This window comes from Ambystoma mexicanum, chromosome 8 (genome assembly GCF_040938575.1).
Source record: "Ambystoma mexicanum isolate Mex_15411 chromosome 8, UKY_AmexF1_1, whole genome shotgun sequence".
NCBI classification, from domain to species: Eukaryota; Metazoa; Chordata; class Amphibia; order Caudata; family Ambystomatidae; genus Ambystoma; species Ambystoma mexicanum.
Genome location: NC_090929.1, coordinates 1,341,653,968 through 1,341,675,904, shown reverse-complemented (window position 1 = coordinate 1,341,675,904; position 21,937 = coordinate 1,341,653,968).

Genomic DNA, 21,937 nt, shown 5'->3' with positions numbered 1-21,937 from the left:
TACAAACGAACCACTTACCCGCTTACCAACAATGCTGATGCTCCCAAATCCCCATTCATATACAAAGCCATCCGATTACACACACACACACACACACACACACACACACACGCACACACACACACACTAAGTCCTCCTGACAACACATCCCCCTACCTTTTTGAGTAATGTATTCTCCAAATGCAGTCAGTATTCCATTAACACACATATTTTCTTACTGTCTTCTTTGACAGTTGCAGTAAACACCTCTGTCCTAAAAGTCAGTAGCATGTCAACTTGAAAATCCAACCCACAGTAAGGCTACTCTCGACAGCCAACAAAGTAAGTGCAATGCTATCATGGAGTTTCACCTCTTATTGAGACAGTGCAGTGTTCCTGTAAATTAAGCATCAACCCACTGGCATTTTCTTCATTCTTACTCATTGCACCTCAGCAGTTGCTCACTTTGTGTTATCATATTGCATCCATTAGATTAACTCTGAAATAGCGATATAGCATTCTCACCATTCACTAACACACCATTACACAATCACACATCTCTCTCTGTATTCCTACCCTCATATTCATCCATTCATGCACAGCTGCACACATATACATCACAAAATGTGCACACCAACACTTTCCTTTTTACTCCAACAACTGCTACAGAATGCCTAGCAAAAAGGAACTCCATACAAAATAACACAGAAATAGACAAGCTCTACCTAAAAGCATAGGAAGTAGCCATCCACCCCTAGCAGATTTTGTACAGAAAGTTGAAACAGAACAGCTAATGCAGTCACTAAGGAAAACAAAAGCACCTACCAAGGAGAATGTAATGCCTCCGTCAAAATGTACAACTGAAAACAAAGGTAGTGAAAAGAGTGCAACTGTCACTGCTGGTAACAGAACATGTACAAATGCTAATGTCACCACAAGGAAGCATTTCAAAAAAGTAATTTTACAAAGAATGTTCCACCACAGAATCCTTAAGAACCTTATAAGTAGAGGGGAGAAATCACCCTGAACCCTTAAACCATACCACAGAAAAATAATCCTGAAAGCTCTTGTAGACAGTGCAATGCTCTTGAAATAAACATTCTTTCTATTCATTTTAAAGAGAATGAAACCACTAACAAAATAAATTTGTAAACTACAACCACTACTTCAAAACAAACACAATATCAGCATAGACAACTTTGGCAGCACCAGAAGAGGTGAGTGGAGTCACACCACCAGCACAGAGCCATGTTTCAATGATGAATCATACAAACAAGAGCAAATAAACCAAATGCCATACATAGCACTGTACAAGGGTATGGAAATGTAGACAATAGCATAATGTAAGAAGAAACACTGCTTTCTCAAATATTCCCGTCAAACCTAGATGCCACTCTCCATGGTACCGAACCAATATGGCCCATCTATAAATGGCCTTGCACATCAATGTGTAATGGTCGCCATAACCCTATCAAGTTGTTGCAGCAGTTCCTCAAGCACCATGTGAAAGGCAACGACAAATGAAAAAGTAAAATACTACAAACTATGAACTCCTGTCCAGTGATCAAATACACAGGAGTACAAAGACATTTGTTAGCCTGCATTTCTGGACCTGCTTGCAAAAGCACCTTCCACAATATCAAAATGTTAGCAACACACCATTTTAGTGAAAGAAATCTTGTTTACAAAGTGTACTAAGCAAAAAGTACTCAGACACAAAACTGCCTGGTCCATTCAAATTTTCGAATGCAAGTGGTGTAAATTACTATGCAAATGTAGCAATCAATGGTGTATTGCAAATGCAAGCAATTGTTGAAAACATTTATTTAAACGGCTCAGAGCAGTTGTGTTTACAAATGATAGTCCTGTACAGTAATGCTGCAAACAATCCTGGAAACAGTTACAGTGTCTCAGGAAGAAGGCAGGAATTGGACTACTGTGCTAGAATAGTAAATTCACGTTAAACTCACAAGGAGATCCACAGGAAGTTGTAATGTACTTACTGAAAGTATTGGAAAGCAAAAGCATACCCACGAACAAAATCTTTTAGATTTCCTACATGTGGAAACATACATGCACTTTCTGCAATCATTTAATTCATAAGTGCCCAACGAATGCTTTCTCTATATATCTATACATAACTGTGATTCCATTCCATTTCAGCAAGTGGTACAAAATGCAAACCATAGCATATTGTGTAGGCCTTGCAATTTCGATAATTGTTCCACCTTACATGTACAATCACATAGACAATACATAATATGAATGCTTTCAACATACAATGCAGATGGAAACAAAAATAACTGCAAGCTTACTACCTTCACACACGGACAGGTATCACTTGGCAACAAAACCTTCACACCAATAGCCATAATGTACCACACAGGCGACACAACCAGTTCAGGTATTGCATGCATTAGAAACCACATACAATCTTTGAAGAAGTTTTAAAGGAATTTGTTTCCTTTCATTAAGGAGAGCCCCAAAAATCTCCTTGCCCAAAGGCACTTAAGTGCGTAAGATGGCCCTGCCATCCACATATGCGCAGCAATCGCACACACAGTCTGCCAACATACACATTGATTTGTAAGACACTGCACATATAAATAGTAGATAGGGCCCGTAAATGTACATTTATAGATGCTTTCAGCTGTACATTCATTGCACCATGTATAAGGTACCGGCATGTCTCCATGTACGTAAAAGTAAGTTATATGTAACTGCACTACTTAGAATCGGAAATGCGCAATGAAATGTTAACACGTTGCTGCCTGATCTTGTTTTTGTAGCCACATGGTGGCTGGAAATTGAAGCCTAACATACCTCTCTATCAACAGGGGAAATGCTCATTGTAAAATTGGCTTGAGTAGTATGCATGAATTGCTCCACATGTGCACGTTCTATGAAATTAAAAAAGAAAATGAAAGATAACTTAGTGTCATCGGAGCGCACATTTTCCGTAAAGGTAGTCTGCAAGTGTTCAGTACACTGTACAGTGCGATTTCCTGGAGACACAGTATAACCATGGAATTTGCAGAAATTATGTTAGTACAACTGTACATAACATATGTACAGGGATTACAATTTAGTCGGATACAGTTCGGTGTACATAAATATTAAAGTACCATCCCGTACACTTTGTATGTTTGCAATGTAATGGGTTTGTACGAATATTCATGCACGCTGCATGACAGAACCATCTCTGCAGCATTCAGCCTAAATGAGTACTATGATTGGTTTTTGTTTTGTTCACATGGTTCTCAAGGCCATGCAAACCTATATATGGAGCACAGCAGTGAAAATGAACACACCTCCTGCACTGTAACAGTACACCGTATGTTCAATTGTGTGCTAAAAGATTGGCTGTATTGTACTTACAATGACCTTTCAAACACTTAACAGTTTTACGCGGCTTCATTGTATTAAAAATATTAACGGTCAGAGGAGCATATAGCACTCAGCTGGCACACAAACTTCGACAGCTGATATTTTACTGGTCAGTGGTTTGGAAATACACCTCCTGCGTAGTCCTGCAGTTGGAGCGACCCCGTAGGAGAATATTTTTGTTTTATATATTTGTTTGGGCATACACAAAGAGAATGTGCCGTGAGTCTGATGACACTCACTGACAGTGACATCTGTTGTGAAAAGCAAACACATGAAAGAAGGCTCTATTGGCAATGTTTGAAAGAAGAAGGGCATGTGTGTAGACGTGGAAGGAGAGTGGCACCTAAAAAACAGACAGCAAGCCTGTGGGTGAACATCCAACAGTACTCATTAACACACAGTTGCTCACCCTAAGGTGCAAGAACCGGCCATCTAGGGCCCTTTGTGACATCCTTCCCTCAGAACCCTTGTCCTTTACATTTCCACTTATAATGGCTACTGAAATGTATTCATATTCGTCTTCGTTCGTAGATACCTGATAGCTTACTGCCCGTGTCACAACTTTCACTAGCCAACAGACAGATTACCATAAGCGGTGTGTAGAAGGTCATCGTTATCTGGAAGATCGCTATGGCCCTGTATGTCCATTTGCATTTCCGGAAATAAGAAGCAACATTGCATATCTTTATGATGTAAGACATCACAAAAACAACAACTGGCACCTTTACTAATTTAAAAAGAAAGTGTGTTCTCCCACACAAACAACCAAGGACCAAAAAAATAATCCTTTTGCTGCTTTGCCAGATGACAAAGGAAGTATACAAAAGCACACACAGCATTCTATGCTCGAAGTTACCCACAACATGGAAAAGGCATGCATTTCAGGCAGCTTACACTTTCTTGTGAACATTCTATGTAAAATGAAACCACTGGCGACAGTACAGAGTGTTGGACACAAATTATTGGATGCGCTGCCAGTTTACACAAATTGTACATATACAATATTAAATATCATCATTGCTGCAAGGCCATATGCAAAATTACGTTTCGACAAAGACTCAGATGGGTTATTGCATTATTTAATTGTGTTCATTTTCCATGGCCATGTGCCCGAGTTGTATGCACAAATGACTGAGTTGTGTGCCAACAAGTGTTTCGACCTCCACAGGTCTTTTTCAAGGCAAAACTCTATTCCACAAAAAGATATATAATAATATAAGACCATTTCAATACACATATGCATCACCCCAATATGTGTCACAAATCGCCCAAAACATGTTATTGTCCGGGGCATAGAATACAGGAAAAACATAAACCATAAAGTAAGGTATACATTACCACATCATAGTGTCATAAAAGGTAAACACAGGAACATGTCATCAACAGCGCATGCAAAGAAATGAAAACAGGTAAGAACTTGAAACAACTTGTCCACAAATAAGTATTGGATAATTGATATGGCATGTTATCTGTGTGTGATCTAAGTAATGTGTGGAATTAGCTGGAATTCATGCAATAAATTCACGCGTGCCACCATCTGGAGCCCAGTGCCTCCAGCTACAGCACCTCTCACTGCAACCGTTAAGCCAAAAGTGTAAATGGAAACGAGGTGTGTGGTGAATGGGTGTGCATTTATTTCAAAACCACTTAAGTAGGAATGAAGTTCCATATCCCGATAGTTATCATGCAATACCGAAATGCATCAACTGGAAAATTACCCATTACAAAGTCTCTCTACAGCTTATAGATTCTAGCCAATGTTGTTGCAAACGGATATCTGATGTCCTGAATTTCAAATAGAAATACACTGGTAAGTGCATCTTATTGGTCAGAAAGATTGATAACTCAAAAGCTCCTAGTTAACCAATTGCCAATTACAAAAGGACAGCGTTACCTGCACAGTTAGAATGCTGGTCAATCCCAGTGAATTATCACGTTCTCTGTCAATGTCGTATAGCCTGCCCTTAATGGCAACACCTGATGGGCAAAATCGTGCATAATGAAAAAAAAGCAGAATGATACATGCCATAATTCAGCATATTACGCGATAAATGCTTTACTAAAATTGACTTACACATATGTACGGCTGTCTGCACGCATCTGTCCGAAACCCAACAAGTCCAAACGCGGACGTCCCCGCACTCTGTATAAATGGAAAGCACCTCATCAACACCTGACACGTCGTCACATTACCGGTGCAGTCACATGATTATTGACGATGTCAATGGAACCGCAAGCTCTTATGATGTACAGTGTCAATCCAGTGTACGAATAGCAAGGAGTGTATAAATACTTGATAAATGTATTATGTGACGTGCCCCTGATCGCGCACTTGCAAATTATCACCCAATGATTAACATGATAGTCAATGTAAGCATTTGAGGGCAAAACAAGTAATGCTCACACTAATAGTGTGCACAAAAGGACATATTCAAATGACCAAATCAGACATCCAATGCGGGCGCAGCATCCAGCTATGTTTGTTTAAAGAGTGGGTTTTGTTGAGATTGATAAACTCAAGCGCTTCCAATTACCTGGCGCACCTCAGTTATACTGTTTCTTGGTCACAAATTATGCAAATATTTTCTGAACAACTACTGTGTATTGGAAGACAGGAACCAAATGCTCTGTGTGTGCATGTCTGTTTTACCTTCTGTTTTTTTCCTGTAGTCCAGACTGAAAGTTAGCTGAAAGTGAGTGGTCCCACAAAATGCAGTTCAAACTCCCCACTGAAAGTCAATAATGGACACATCCCAGGAGGGAATGAGGCCAAGACCAAGTGCGGGTGAAAGTAAAATTAAAGTTTATCTAAAACCAAATAGAGAACTCTGCAAACTCTGAGGGCGCTATGCCCAATATCACTCTAACAGTACTTTAAAAAGAGTTACAGCATCATAAATGACGACAGTCTATGAGTTACATAAGTTACATTTTCATTGGTAGATTCCATAACCATTGACATCATGACAGTTGGGGGGAGAATCATATAGTTCACACTTATGTATACATACATTTGTCTTGGGTCCCCGAGAGGGGGAAAAGTATGGGGGTCATCTTGTGTCAGGGCGCAGGGAGGTGACATTCTGTATGGGCCTAGTGGAAGTAGGAGAAGATACATTTGTTGCATTAAAGCATCAGTGAAACATGGGACTTTGGCTGCAGGACTATCATAAGGAGGGAAAAAACGGTGGGGGATGTGTGCTCGGTGTGCGTGGCGCTGCTGGAGAGGGGAAAGAAGGTCCTTTGGTTCTTCAATTTTGGCCCAGTCCAATTAGTGGAATTATAAGTAAGCCATTGGAATGGGGTTCGACCATGTTTACTGCTACTTTATTTACAACAAGGAGAAAGTAGGTTCTGACTATATCGTGGGCTCTGTCTTTACATATTCCAAGGTCACCATGCTACAGAATTGCTCTTATTTGCATTAGTCTCGTGGCCGCACCTTTTATACTGTACACATGAACCTTCTAGCATCTCAAAACATGTGCGAGTATAAACAATGCTGGAAAACAATTGAGCGTGTAGGCCATACATTTTGCATCATAACATATGAGTCACCTCGCATCTAATACATTTTGCAAGAGCATCTGGTACTGAAAGACATGGAAACCGTATCATAAAACACCAACATGTGGATCATGATATCGTATTCATTGCAATTGATTTAGATGGGTTAATTATTGATCGTTCTGTTACATCTCATAGGGACAGCTCCCTTACACGTTAACACAGGAGAGAATGTATAGCCTCACAGAGGGGATTAGCATTGTAGGTGAGAACAGGGTGGGACACAGTCGTGGGGCATGCATCTGCCACATCAAAAAGGGGTGTGAGGTTGGGGGTTATACATGTTATATATCTTAAAGGTAGTGTCTGCAAATTATGAGGCATGTTTGTGGAGATGAATAGTTTTTTCCAGGACCAGGCTCTTGCCCAGTCATTCACAGGTCAGTTATGAAAGGAGGAAGGCGAGAGACACTGTGTTCAATTTGTAGCTGTTTGCACCCAGTCGTCTGTGAGAACAGGGCAGCTGCAGGGACTCTGGAGCTGGCTAACTGTGTGCGGCACCAGGGGAGAGTTGCAGGCCTGCAGGCTGGCTTTGCTGTGAGGCCTGCTTTGGCATATACAAAATGGAGTCAGGGTTCAGTACAAAATGGAGTCAGTAATCAGCCATCTTCTGGACGTTGCACCCGTATGCATCGTCCCGAGGCTGTCTGGCACCTCTGGCCACAGGCGCATGGGCAGCCGTGGGATCAGCATAGTGTGCGTGCGTGAGAGGAAATGGAGGGGAGGGGGCCTGAACGACCTTTCCTCCCATACAGGACATAGGTGCTCACATGGCACGTTGGGCTACGCTTGCCATGAACGTTATGAAAATAGTAATAGTACACAGTTTGAGATAGTACTGTCTGCAGTAATGTCACCAATGGGGGCGAGTGTTGAGATGTGATGGAGTGCCCTCACTTAAAGTTAGTACAAGTGATGCACACATAGCAGTAGCACAAAATGGCAATGCGGAGCATGTTCTTAGAGCATATGAAGAAGTACACAAAACAAAGGTAATAGTGAAATGGCCAACCGTCCCGCATTCTGCAGGAGTTTCTGGCATTGATGGTTTTGGCCGGTGATTTGCAGACCTGCAAACATGCTGAATCTGCCTTCACCCACTTCCAGATTAAAGCATTTTGTGCCCTGAGCACACACCTCTGTGTAATAGTGGAATTGCAGGGCAGAAAGGTGGTAGGGGATCTCTGCCTAGATATGCAGCATGCAGCTCTCTCAGGATGTGTGGCATTTGAAGATGTTGCTCTGTGTAAACAGAGCATGGCAATGGCAGCAGAGAAACGTCATAGGGGAAAGGGGGGCATATTAGCAAGCACTATTGTCCTTTAAGAAATGTGAACTTGGAGTGATTACAAGTGGCATTGAAGCATGTTGTCTTTCAAGTAAGACTGCATTTGTCAGAGTGAAGTGTACATTGTTTCTCGTACATTAGTGTGTCCACTACTAATTTACCTTCCTTGATGGATGGGGAGAAAAGAATAACAGCATAGGCATGTAGCTGAACAGATTTGTATAACCTTTTGTTGTAATGGGATATGTTTGTTTCCCAAGCATTTCTATAAAGAAAACCTCTCATAAATACGTATGTGAAGTACTGTCAGGAAAGGAAGAAGGCGATGGATATGGCAGGGGAAATGTGCACAAAATACACAGTAAACAACCTTGAATATAACAACGTGCATTCAATACCCAAGACTCGTGTATACCACTATAAGAAAAGGAATGTAGGGTAAGCACTTAGAACCTCCTTATGACTGAAAGGAAAGTCGGCAAACTCCTTACCCACTATGCTATTACAGATACTGACAGCGCTAAGCCCACGTAGAGGGCAAGCAGGGACAGAATCTGTAAGCTGACACTCTAGACAGTACTGGATAAGGAATTTGGAAACAGTACTCACAAGGACCGGAATGACCACATGAATGCCAGTACTCACGAAGACCAGAAAGACCACTTGGATGTCCGTATTCACGAGGACCGGAAAGACCACTCAAAAGTCAGTACTAACCCACAACCCTGTAAATCAAACAAGAACCCACAAGGCAGTAAAGGCAAAGAGTGAGGATGACTAAATACCTAAACCCAAGTCAAGAGGCAAGAAGGAATAATACAGTGTGGAAAACAAAAGATAATCACACAGGAGCTAGTTACAACAGCTTCCCACACCTAATAATAAAATAGGAAATAAATGTAAAAGTGTAAAGGAAAACATGGCATGGATCCCAATAGAAGGCAAGGATCAGGAGCAGTGAAAACGATTTCAAAAGGGAAACTTTCCCACCCATCCAAGGTGAAAAGGCAGGAAACTAAACCTGTAAAGGAAAGATTAATGCAACAAGTCTTTCAGTAGCAAAGGGCAATTTCTAGGAAACAGTGAACACAGGCAATTGGGCTACACCAAAAGGAAAGCTCAGAGAAAGGCTGCCTGCAGACAGAGAAAGGGAGAAAGGGATTTCCAAAAGGCAGAAATCAATTAGGCATACAAATACGAATTCCAGGACAAGGAACAAGAAGCACTAACTAGAACTGGGCACAAAAACTAGGAACCTGGAACAAGGGACCAGTCACGACAGGAACGCTGCAACAATGACCAGCGCTGGACTGAAGCAGACTGAGGCTTTTTAAAGCTGCTTAACGAGCACACCCCTCAGGCGTGTTGCCTGCTGCACCTGCAGCCACAGGTGTTGCCTATCCTCCACCCAGCCTTGTCCTGCAAGGGAGGAGGTGAGGCAGTGAGCCAGGCATTCTGGGAAGCATAGTCATTTGATTATAGTAGCAGTAGCATGCTGGCTGCCAAAAACCTGGGATGGATCCGGAAGGGAAGTAATTTGGGAAATAAGGTTTTAGCGCTCCCAATTCATCAGGACACTGTAGCATAAGGTTCGGAGGAAATGTCCAGTAGGGAAGACACCCCAAAACATGCCCCCAAGTGGCAGGAACGGGAGCGAAGGGAGCGAGCCGTGACACTATACCCCCTTCCACGGCCGACTCCAGGCAGCCGTTACTCGCACAAAACATCCTCTTTCCATGACAGGAGCGCTTTGTCTTCAGAAGTGGCACTGACGGAAACGATGACCCACGGGCAGAAGCAGAAGGACTGGAATGAATAGAAGCAGGCCGCAGTCTACCAGAGCCATAGGTGGGTTTTCGGTGAGGAAGAGACTCATGGGTCGAAGAAAGGCATGAAGGACTTGCAGGCCCCGAAGCAGAGTTGGAAGGTCCAGGAAGCTTAGTCACTGGAAGAGGATATGCATACATCCTTGAGGAGAGAGGCAGGCTGGTGCTACATGCCTTAGACAACGGTAGAAGTTCTGTTAGCCTCACTGCCGAGAGTGGACACACAGGAGGTGAGGAAACAGCAGGTTTCAGGAAATGTTTATGTTCGGAAGAGGAAGGTGGCGGCTGAGGTAGAGGTTCGGATACTCTGTCATCCATCTGGGTAAAGGTTTGTGGTTGAAAGTGACAAAGATTCGCCTGCATAAGTTCCTTGCCTTGGAGGTCTGGAGATCCAATGGGTTGTACGAGGCTGGCACTCCCATTGACAGTCATGTAGCCAGTCAAGTAGCCACCTTGTTGCACGTGGGATACAACCGCAGGAACGTTTGGCATACTGATAGGAGTGTTAGACACAGTACTCGGAACATCAGGCATACTAGCAGCGGGAGCAAAAACAGGCACATCTTGAACTGCAGCAGACATTCCCCTCCTTTGGCTACTAGCACCCAACTGGCGCTGCAGCTGGAGGGCCGTGCCCGTCCCTTCCCTCAGACTCATATGGGATCCGGCAACAAAAGGGTTGTCAAGCGGTTGATCCAAACCGGACTCCAAACGCGGACCGTCCAGCCCGCTATCCTGGTCGGCTACTCGTTCGGTGACTGGGCCGTGGTGGATGGCATCCGTTTCTCTCTCGTAATACTCCAGGCAAGTCCAGCGGCCTCGCATGTAAGGCCCTCCCGAGTCGTGAGCCAGCTTGATATTTCTGAAGAGAGAGCTGGCAGAAGTCTCAGGCTCAGATGTTGCATATTCGGGAGGCGCTGATGCTACAGTCAAGTAGTTGGGAGAATTGTTTTGTGTACAAGGCAGACATTCTGGTGATCCCCCTGAAGCATAAGAAGGGCAAGATGAACGTTCATCACTAAATGGTTGGGATTCAGGAGGAATCTCTGGAGCAGAGGAATATGCAGCAGGATCTGACAGTGTAGACAGGTACACCTCCGATATTGGCAGCGAGGCTGAGCAGGACACAGGTCTCTCATGAACTGAAGCCAAACTAGCAGTAGGCTCTGGGACCGAAGACATGCACCTAGAATGTACTACCCGAGGCTCCATGGCTGAAGGATAATCTGCTGGATGAGTCACTGTAACCGAAGACAAACATGCCAGAGGAAATTCCGAGGCTGAGGGCATGCAAGCTGGAGCCGTCTTGTTAGCTGAAGACAAACTTGTCAAGGTCTTTGGCTCTGACTGCGTACATGGTGAAGGCTCTTGGGTGACTGGCAGACATAGCACTCCTTTATTGATCGAAGATACGTGTGCCAACGATGACTGCAGAGCTGCGGACAGGATTATTGAAGAGTCAATGGTAGTAGGAGGACAGTCTGAAGTCCCAGAAGTCGGCAGACACACTTGTGGTTCAGAAATAGAAAGCCCCTTTAAGGCAGTTGACCCCTTGGCGCCAGTAACCAAAGTCTGAGCTGTACCCTTGCCGTCCCTCTCCTTAGTGGATGACACAGAGTCTCTTCCTTTGTAGAAGTCAAAATCAACCAGAGGAATCACCATAGTAAAGTCTCTGTTAATCAGGATTTCGTCAATTGACCATTCCTCTGTCTTAGCTTCTGAAAGTGGCTGATTAACAATCAACAGTTCAGGGATCGCCTGCCGGGTTTTTGGTTCAGTAATCTGTGGAATGAGTCCATCAAAACATGAATTCTGCACTGTCTTTGACTGCTCATAGTGACCGTAATTGGCAGAAGGAAGAGCGAACACAGAGGCAGCATCGTTTTCCACATCAGCTTGAATGTCTACTTCAGTCTCAGCAGCTAGATCAAGGGCAGAACCTAAGCCTACAGTTGTGACTGATTCTGTGTATGCCACCATTGTGGATTGTGTTTGGAAATCAGAAGCATGTATGTGTTCAAGCTCAGAGTTATGACAAACTGCTACACAGGAAGCTTCAGGTAAAGGAGTGGCTTGTGAATCTTCAACTAACAGCAATTCCTGACAAACGGTAGGGCAGTTGTCAGAACCTGTGCCCTGAATAAGTGCTGTGCTTGAAAAAAGACCTTCACTCCCAATAGATCTTACATATTGACAAGTATCATGATTTACAAAAGTCTCCGCACTCAGGGACTGAACAGTATTCACTTCATCAACGGATAAAGTTGGAGGTGTATTCAGAAAAGACTGTAACATCTTATTCTCCTCTTTTAAGGAAATGTATTCTTGTTTTAACTCCTCAAATTCTGCTTTTAGCATGTCCCGCATTAACTGTACATCCCTATCAGTAGGCACAGGGGGAGGCATGGTGGCATCAGGGCTGGATCCAGCCCTAGCCATCTGGAAGTGCATTGATTGTATATTGTCATCTACTGCTTGCAGGTCTTGTGATCTATACTCTCTCTTACCGACGTGGTCTGTGTTTCTATTAAGCAGACTATTGGCATCAGACCCCTTGGCATTAGTGACCACAGTAAGAATCTGTGCAGAGGAGTAAGCTGTAGACTGAGGGCAGAAAACAGAAGATATGCAAGGAACCCCTCCATTCTTCATGCTTGAATCATGAAACTGTTCAATCTGAGGTAAAGCACAACCGGAGTCATGGGGTTCAATAACAGAGGTACTTGTGTGTATAAATTCTTGCAGTGTGTTGTTTTCCACTGCTAAGGCTTGTGCGGACATAGACTCTGGATCAGAATTAAAGACAGAGCTAGGATCAGGCAATGTACGATGGGCCACCCAATGGGAAACATACTTTGCACGTAAATACCCATTCGTGTCAAGGAGTTCATTTAAGTCAGGAGCAGAGATTCGATTTTCACGGGTAATTGTAAGGGAAGCTTTCTGGATAGACTTGTTAGAGGCCTTGCTGCCTTTCCTTCGTAATCTGGCCATGTTCAAACGGGAACAACGGCTGGTCATTCTGTCAGGAAAGGAAGAAGGCGATGGATATGGCAGGGGAAATGTGCACAAAATACACAGTAAACAACCTTGAATATAACAACGTGCATTCAATACCCAAGACTCGTGTATACCACTATAAGAAAAGGAATGTAGGGTAAGCACTTAGAACCTCCTTATGACTGAAAGGAAAGTCGGCAAACTCCTTACCCACTATGCTATTACAGATACTGACAGCGCTAAGCCCACGTAGAGGGCAAGCAGGGACAGAATCTGTAAGCTGACACTCTAGACAGTACTGGATAAGGAATTTGGAAACAGTACTCACAAGGACCGGAATGACCACATGAATGCCAGTACTCACGAAGACCGGAAAGACCACTTGGATGTCCGTATTCACGAGGACCGGAAAGACCACTCAAAAGTCAGTACTAACCCACAACCCTGTAAATCAAACAAGAACCCACAAGGCAGTAAAGGCAAAGAGTGAGGATGACTAAATACCTAAACCCAAGTCAAGAGGCAAGAAGGAATAATACAGTGTGGAAAACAAAAGATAATCACACAGGAGCTAGTTACAACAGCTTCCCACACCTAATAATAAAATAGGAAATAAATGTAAAAGTGTAAAGGAAAACATGGCATGGATCCCAATAGAAGGCAAGGATCAGGAGCAGTGAAAACGATTTCAAAAGGGAAACTTTCCCACCCATCCAAGGTGAAAAGGCAGGAAACTAAACCTGTAAAGGAAAGATTAATGCAACAAGTCTTTCAGTAGCAAAGGGCAATTTCTAGGAAACAGTGAACACAGGCAATTGGGCTACAGCAAAAGGAAAGCTCAGAGAAAGGCTGCCTGCAGACAGAGAAAGGGAGAAAGGGATTTCCAAAAGGCAGAAATCAATTAGGCATACAAATCCGAATTCCAGGACAAGGAACAAGAAGCACTAACTAGAACTGGGCACAAAAACTAGGAACCTGGAACAAGGGACCCGTCACGACAGGAACGCTGCAACAATGACCAGCGCTGCACTGAAGCAGACTGAGGCTTTTTAAAGCTGCTTAACGAGCACACCCCTCAGGCGTGTTGCCTGCTGCACCTGCAGCCACAGGTGTTGCCTATCCTCCACCCAGCCTTGTCCTGCAAGGGAGGAGGTGAGGCAGTGAGCCAGGCATTCTGGGAAGCATAGTCATTTGATTATAGTAGCAGTAGCATGCTGGCTGCCAAAAACCTGGGATGGATCCGGAAGGGAAGTAATTTGGGAAATAAGGTTTTAGCGCTCCCAATTCATCAGGACACTGTAGCATAAGGTTCGGAGGAAATGTCCAGTAGGGAAGAAACCCCATAACATGCCCCCAAGTGGCAGGAACGGGAGCGAAGGGAGCGAGCCGTGACAAGTACACCTTCAACTGTATGTGGGTGGCTGTGTACATTGTCCATATTTTAAATGGTTGATGGTGAGGAATTCCTTTCATGTCACAATATTGTACTGCACTTCCTTAACAAAGGGTCTCATTAGGGGCAAACCATAGCAAACGCAAATGGTGGCATGTCGCTCAATAATGTGGAACAAGAGCAAGGACCTACAGCATATGGAAGTGTACCCATGTCAGCTCACTTCTGGTGCTCTACCAAGTCTAAAATGTCCTCCACAACCATTTTGTAAAGGTGACCACCCTCAGAGAGATGCAGAGTTAAAACTGGGTATGATACAGCAACGTATGGTCATAACAGCCTACCCTAAGGAGCGAAGGAAAAAAACAGACTCAGTAAACATATTTGTGGCATCCATATAACAGTGTTGGCATGCATTGCTTTATTACGTTGCAGTGGGTGTGGCCAAGAGCCTAGGCCTTGTAATGCAGCCATGCATGTCAATCTGTGGCCAGGTACCACAACCCACAGATGTAACACAGCCACTGGCACTCCTACCAAACCCCTGAACCATAATACAGCTATGCATGCAAACATCTAACCAGTTAGCCGAATCCACAAACATAACACAGCACCCCTACCCACTTCCATTCACATAGTATTTTACTACTTCCAACCAAACCACAAAATCTTCAGAGGATTGCCTCTGCTCCCAGCACTTCATTAACTACAAAGAACAAATACATCATAATACAGTACAGTAAGTATTCTGCACAATGGCCACCACCCAACCACATAAAACATCCACTGGAACCCTATGCACTTCTATACACACAGTATTCCAACACTTCACCCATTAGACACAGTGCAGGACTGTTGACTCCATCAACTCCAGCCTTGCAATCAAAATTGTAGGACGTGCTAACAATCACCACACCCATGCAACCAACAATGTGTACAATGCTGACAAACCACTCACACAAGGCAACAATGTGAAACCTACTTGCAACCAGTGGTCATACTTTTTTTTTTGGTGCAAGGCCTCCAGCCATGGATCCAAGGTGCTAGGGTCTTACCACACACACCACAGCATACTACACCCTATGCAAAAATGCTCATGTCATGTGCAATCCACTCCCCATCTGCAATTGAGCCTGTGAGCAGTCACCACAGAAAGAGCTTGTCTGAGGACCAATCATGCAGCAATGAAGGCTCCCTACAGTCACCACACAAGCTAGTCACCTGAGGAGCTACTCAGTCACCACACAAGCTAGACGCCTGAGGAGCTACCCACGAATTGACGCAGTACTCGTGACCACCGCTGGCACACCACCGTCTTGTTCCACCTAAACACATATATGTCATATGAACCGATTTTCACTCCGCTACCCTTTCCATCCACTCTTCCACCCACCAGATGCCGCAAACCATGTTTTCCAGCACCTTTCAGCACTGCACTATCCTCTGATTCACCAGGGCAGCGTTTCCCAAAATTGTGACACATATCACGCTTCCCTCCAGCCAACCACCGGGCTTGTCCAATGTTCACCGAAATCATGCCACACTCCAGGCCAATGAGACTTTTGACCGCAGAGCGAACAGGGAAATGGGACCGCGGAGCGGAGCCAGATATCAATTTTCTTTTAGACAAACATTTTAGCTGTTTCTAAAAAAAGTACTGGGCGGATGTTCACCAAATTCACAAAAGCACGCTTTCAGGACCAAGCCGCTGCTCCTGCCGCAAATTTGGTGAAAATCTGTCCAGCGGTATGGCTTGTCGGTGTGCCCAGTTTTTGTTCATTCACTATTTTCAGGTTAGAAATACTTTTCCCTCACTCCAAAAAACCTCACCCAACTTCCCAACAAATATTCAGAGTCGGCCATATACTTCTTTTGCACAGTTTTATGCAAATTCGTCCAGGGGGAGCCAAGTTATAAACTGGCCAAAAAAGTGGTCTCCTTATGAGATGAGCAACTTAACTATAACTAAACTGCCACTACTGCGGGCCGTGTAATACACATGTTATGTTATGTTATTGGGCATTTGTATAACGCCTTTTTTACCATTGGTATGATCTCAAAGCAATGTCTGTGAAATGCCCTCAGAGACCATAGTCCAGGTCAGCGGAGAGAATAGGGTAGTAGATAGCACTTGGGTGCACTCAGTATGTGTGCGGCCAGTGCAGTTTATGTGGTGTGTAGCTGCATTCTAATGCTAAGCATAGTGCAGAAGGTGTGCAGCAAAGGCGAATTGACCTTGGTATCTGTATTCTGGCAGTGATGGAGCTTGTGTATGAGATTATGTGTGCAGCTAGGCTGATATATTGTGGAGCCGCAGACTTTTGAGGTGTTCAATGACTGTTGAGGTGTTCATGGAGGTGTATAGTTATGTGTGCAGCTAGGCTCAATTGATAGAGGGGTATAGCTACATTCTTTTGTTTGTTGGTGTAGAGGAGAGAGTGAGCATATCGGTATGTGTGAGTGTCTGCGGATTGGAGGGAGACCCCTGTTCCTGATTAGCTTCCAGTGCCTGCCAAATTATCTGTACCTATTTTAGAGGTTCAGAGCCTTACTTCTCTGAGACATTCTCATTCTAGTGTGGAGTTTGTTCTGATTACCACGCTTGAGAGTGTCTTTCCCTTTTGGCAGTGTCATCGGTCTTAAGTTGTCGGATACCAAAACTTTACTGGTCTATGCGATTGCAGGTCTATGTTTGTTTCTTTGTCTCATTGGGTCTGCCATTGTTTATTGGACAGCATCTACTAATTGTGCAGTTACATCCAATTCTGTTCAGACTTATGAGTATATTCTAGATGCAATGAATGCTGCTCAGTGAACCTGACGGTTTAGCATCAGCGACTATGGTCATCCCTGTGTCTTATTGAGTCTTCAATTGATTGTTGGATGCCACATTCCCACTGTGCAGTTACTTTCAGTTCTGTTGTATTTTATGAGTGCATCCCAAACATGATGGCTGGTATTCAGTGAGACCAAAGGTCCAGCAACAGACCTGGGTGTGTTATTGTGATGTTTCTGACCAACAGTGTTACTTGCAGCGATTGCTTATAGTACGTATAGTGCTGCTAATTGTTTTTCCCTTTTTTAGAGAAACCATTTTAGAAAAATGTTTGTGATATTGTGGGGGCAAGTTTTAAGTGTTCTTTTTTTAAATTAGTGTCAACCCCAAATAACATTGAAGCGTCATACTTTTAATATTCAGTTGCTGCTATAGCACAAATCTTAGCTCACGTTTTGTTTTGCTTTGGTTTTAATAGAAAACTATATCTGCCAGCAGACTTGTAGTTTGTGGGACTACGTTTTTGCAAACCAGGTGCGGGAGCACGGGCATGGGTGCAACAAGCTGTCTGTGCCGGCCCGCGGTGCTCCGAGGGGATCAGCGCTGGCCAGAACTCCTGATTCGGTTTTTACTCGCGCTCACTTGCAGTAAGCCATGTTCTTATTGAAATATGCAGGCACTGGCACAGATTAATGCTGTGAGGGCCAAATTAGCCTTTCAAGCTGCACAGAAGTATGATCATCTGTTGCACAGAGCATGCACATCGCCATAGTGGTGTGATATCTTGAGGAGGCTGAAACAATCCCCTTGCCACTAGTTGCCACTGCAAGGCCACTAAATGTGGCATAACATACAAATTGTGCAGTTCATAAAATGTATATTAGTAATAAACAGCGAGCTGACTTAAATGAACTAGATCAGACACTCACACTCACTGGGAAGGAGGAGGACAATGACGGGATACAGAAAGTCCCTGAGTGTGAGGTGGCTAATTCTCCACAACTCTGGAACATCAGATAATGGAGACATAAATCTGAAGACTAACCTTAGTACTTTCTTCAAAGTACTTTTTTCTTAACACCAGGTCACTTCTGAAACATGAGTTAGATATTGGCACGTACATTGTGGAACATGATATTGATTCAATGAAATAATGTTATTAAAGGGAAGTTATGATTATAAGTAAAACCAAAAAAAACACAAAAATTTGCCAGTTATGATAAGCTAAGCAACCATAACTCGCGCCTTCAAGTGCACTGCTAAGACTAACACCCAAGACATCAAAGATAATATCACAGATGTCCTGGGTGTTAGTTTTAGCAGTGCACAGTGGTGTCGGAAGTTATGGTTGCTTAGCTTACCATAACTGGTGTATTTCTGAGGTTTTTCGGTTTTACTTGTAACCATAACGTTCCTTTAACCATTTTTTTCATTGAATTTCATAGGTTTTTATTAGTGCAACTTAACCATAACATCCCTTTAAAAAGTTGTTATTGCTGCAACATAACTGTAACTAACGTCTCTTTAACAAAGTTTTTTTTTCCAGAGAATATCATGGGTTTTTACCCGTGCATGCTATTTTCCTACAACTGACTAATATCATACTTCCCCCAATATTGCAACATTTTTGTCCAGTTTACAACGTTTCACCATTTCCCACCTTCTAGCATCATTTTTAACACTTCTACACTTTTTCCACTGTTTTTGCTTTTGTCGACGTCCACGAACATCTGACGTCATTGCAGACCTTCCAGAAAGTGCCATGTGACCCTGATCTCGCGCGCGGCATGATGATGTGTCCATGAACACATTTGCACTTCGCGTTCGGGTTCTTGCTTTTTGAAAATGCATTTTCTACTGATCTAGGAGCTTTCAAGCTCAAAATGTACCCTTGCACAGCTCATACACCTATTCTTACTCATTATCCATTAACAATCTAGTACAAAGCACATACTTCAAAGAATAGTAGCAAAACTGCTATTTATCTTACAAATGGCATCAGCTATTGCCATCCCTCCTCCCCAAGAGCCACCACCACCACCACCAGCTGGAGGACCCGCACAACAAAAAAGGTGCAGTATTTCCAAAGACACCTCTAGCACCCAGAGAGAATCATGGATGTGGCAGTTCTTTACCACTGTTGGGAATGTACCAAAGGCTAAAGCTACAAAAGTGAAATGCAGTGAGTGAAACTTTGTATTCAGTCGCAGACTACCTGGACATTACTCCAATGGGACCACCTCCATGTGCTGCCACACCATATCCAACAACCACAATGCTCTCAGAAAGATTGTTCCTCTCTTAGCAAGTAGTAGGCTGTCTTCCTCCACCTCATCTTCCTCAACCAATACTGTAACCACACAGCCTACTTCTGTGGGACACAAAATCCCACCAGCTACCTTGCAAGCAAGGAAAGAGGCTGTTGATCTGTATCTTTAGAAGACAACCATCCTCTAAATATAGTACAACACACTTCTCTGCAGGGGGAAGCAATTTCGAAGTGTGTTTGAAGCTGTAATCAAGGAGCATGAGAAACACTGCCCACTAACTTAGAAGTAACAAACAGGCAATATCTTCCCCTGTCCACCTGCCCCTCCATATTAGTCCTTGTGGCTCTTCCCTCATTTCCCTCCCCACCTTACATTCTAACCTCTCCTGCAAAAAATGTTTTAAACAACAAAAGAAAGGTTAATTTAGGAAACACATTTCACAGTTAAAAAATAGAAAAAGAAAATCTTGTACACTCCATCTACTTAACATTTCTCAGTAAAGTCAATACGTTTTTCAAACATTTCCATTAGCATTTTGTGTTATGCTAATGGGAGTAATGTGGCGTTCATCCCCTGTTCCAAGGATAAGTTATCGGCCCAACCAAAGTGTGTCTTTGTGTCCCCTGATACCTGCGGGCTGCGGCACGTTATACACAAATAAATAAATAATGAGGGCTCCAGACCATTATCCTCCATTGCAATCCCTGCAATGGGGATAAAGGCCATTAGCACCTCGGGTTCCCAAAGCGGAAACCGGGGTGCTAAAAAATTGATTTTTCTTCCTGCAGCGGGACACCATAGGAAGGAAAATCCTTTTCCAAGATGACCACCATGGAAAGGGGAGGCGGGGCTCCGTGCAGAGCCCCTTTTCCCTTTCAATGGCGGCCTGCAAAAGGCGAAGACAGAACCTTATGAACATATTACCTCAAGCACATTTTTTCCCTTTCAAACTTCCACTTTTGAATAACTTTCAAAAGATGGACATGGCCACTTTAACCCAATGTTTCACCCCCCGCAGTCATGGCCAGGAGCCAGATTGTCCGGGTCATGACCTTATACCATGACCCGAAAAATCTGGCCACTGCCCATGGCCACTGCCCATGGCCACAGACTATATACCTCAGTCACCAAAGGTATATAACAATAAAAAATAAAACACAGGCACATTTGCAAAACCATGCTTTAAGGTCATTGCCAATGCTCCTCACACAAATTTACTTGAAATCCGTGCATGTTTTATTTGTTCAAAATCGTAAATGTATGTACATACAATAGTCATATAACTTAGCCCCCACTTGATAAAACCCATTCAGACTTTACACAAACACTGAAGGTTGGGTCCAAAATCTTTCTGAAAACGTTTGTCCACATTTGGCAAATGGCAACAAAGCTATAAGCCATCTAAAAATGTTGAGACCACCCATCTAATCTAACATAGGCCTGTCCCCAGAACATCTGAACCATTTGCCGACTTTTGCGGGTGAAAACCGCCCATTTTCTGGCTTCTTATGGCCATATCACATCCCATCCTCATCACCCCTCATTACCCCAGAGATTGTTTGATAAGTTTGATAAGTGCAATGGTGTTTTACTCCGATGTCCACAGACACCGGCAGCTGTCCGCAAATCCAACCTAGTGGGCGTTTCCAAAAATCTGAACGCACTTCATGCTTTTCACCATCCAATCAGGGGGCGTGTCCAATGTCCACGGACATCACGTCACCCTCTAGGCCAAACCAATGCCTGTTCACAGACCGAACAGGGAAATGGGTCCGCGGAGCAGAGCTGGATTCACTAATTTTTATTTTACCTACTTTTTGATCATTTAAAAAAAAAGAAACTACTGGACAGATTTCCACCAAATATACCAAAGCACACTTTTGGGACCAAGCCGCTGCTCCTGCCGCAAATTTGTTGAAAATCAATCCAGCAGTTTGGGCTGTATGCGTGAGCACATTTTTTCCATTCAGTCTATGGAAAAAAATAAATTGGGACCACCTATAACTTTGCCCGCCCTTGACGAACCTCACCAAGATTGTCAAATAAATTCAGAGTGGGCCACATACTTCTCTTGCAAAGTTTGGTGAGGATTCTTCCAGGGGGAGCAAAGTTATAAGCCACCCAAAAAATGATATTCTGTGCTCTGACTGAGACTTGGTGTTATGCTGTTGCAGGTTCTGGACTCTGGCGATACCACCCGACTATGATATCTTGCATCAGGATGGATCTGATGGGAGGGGGGGTGGGGTTGCTTTCATCTTCAAAAGCACAATTGATGTATGGAGGACTGAGATACCTGACATTACTGAGAGTGTGCTGATGCAGATTAAAACTAGGACCAATGTGAAAATTGTGGGATTTTAATTTCTGTTTGGGTAATAGGTGTGACCCTTATGCCAGATGCCTTGAGGAAGCTCTGGGGATCTTGGCTACTCACAACGTATTAATATG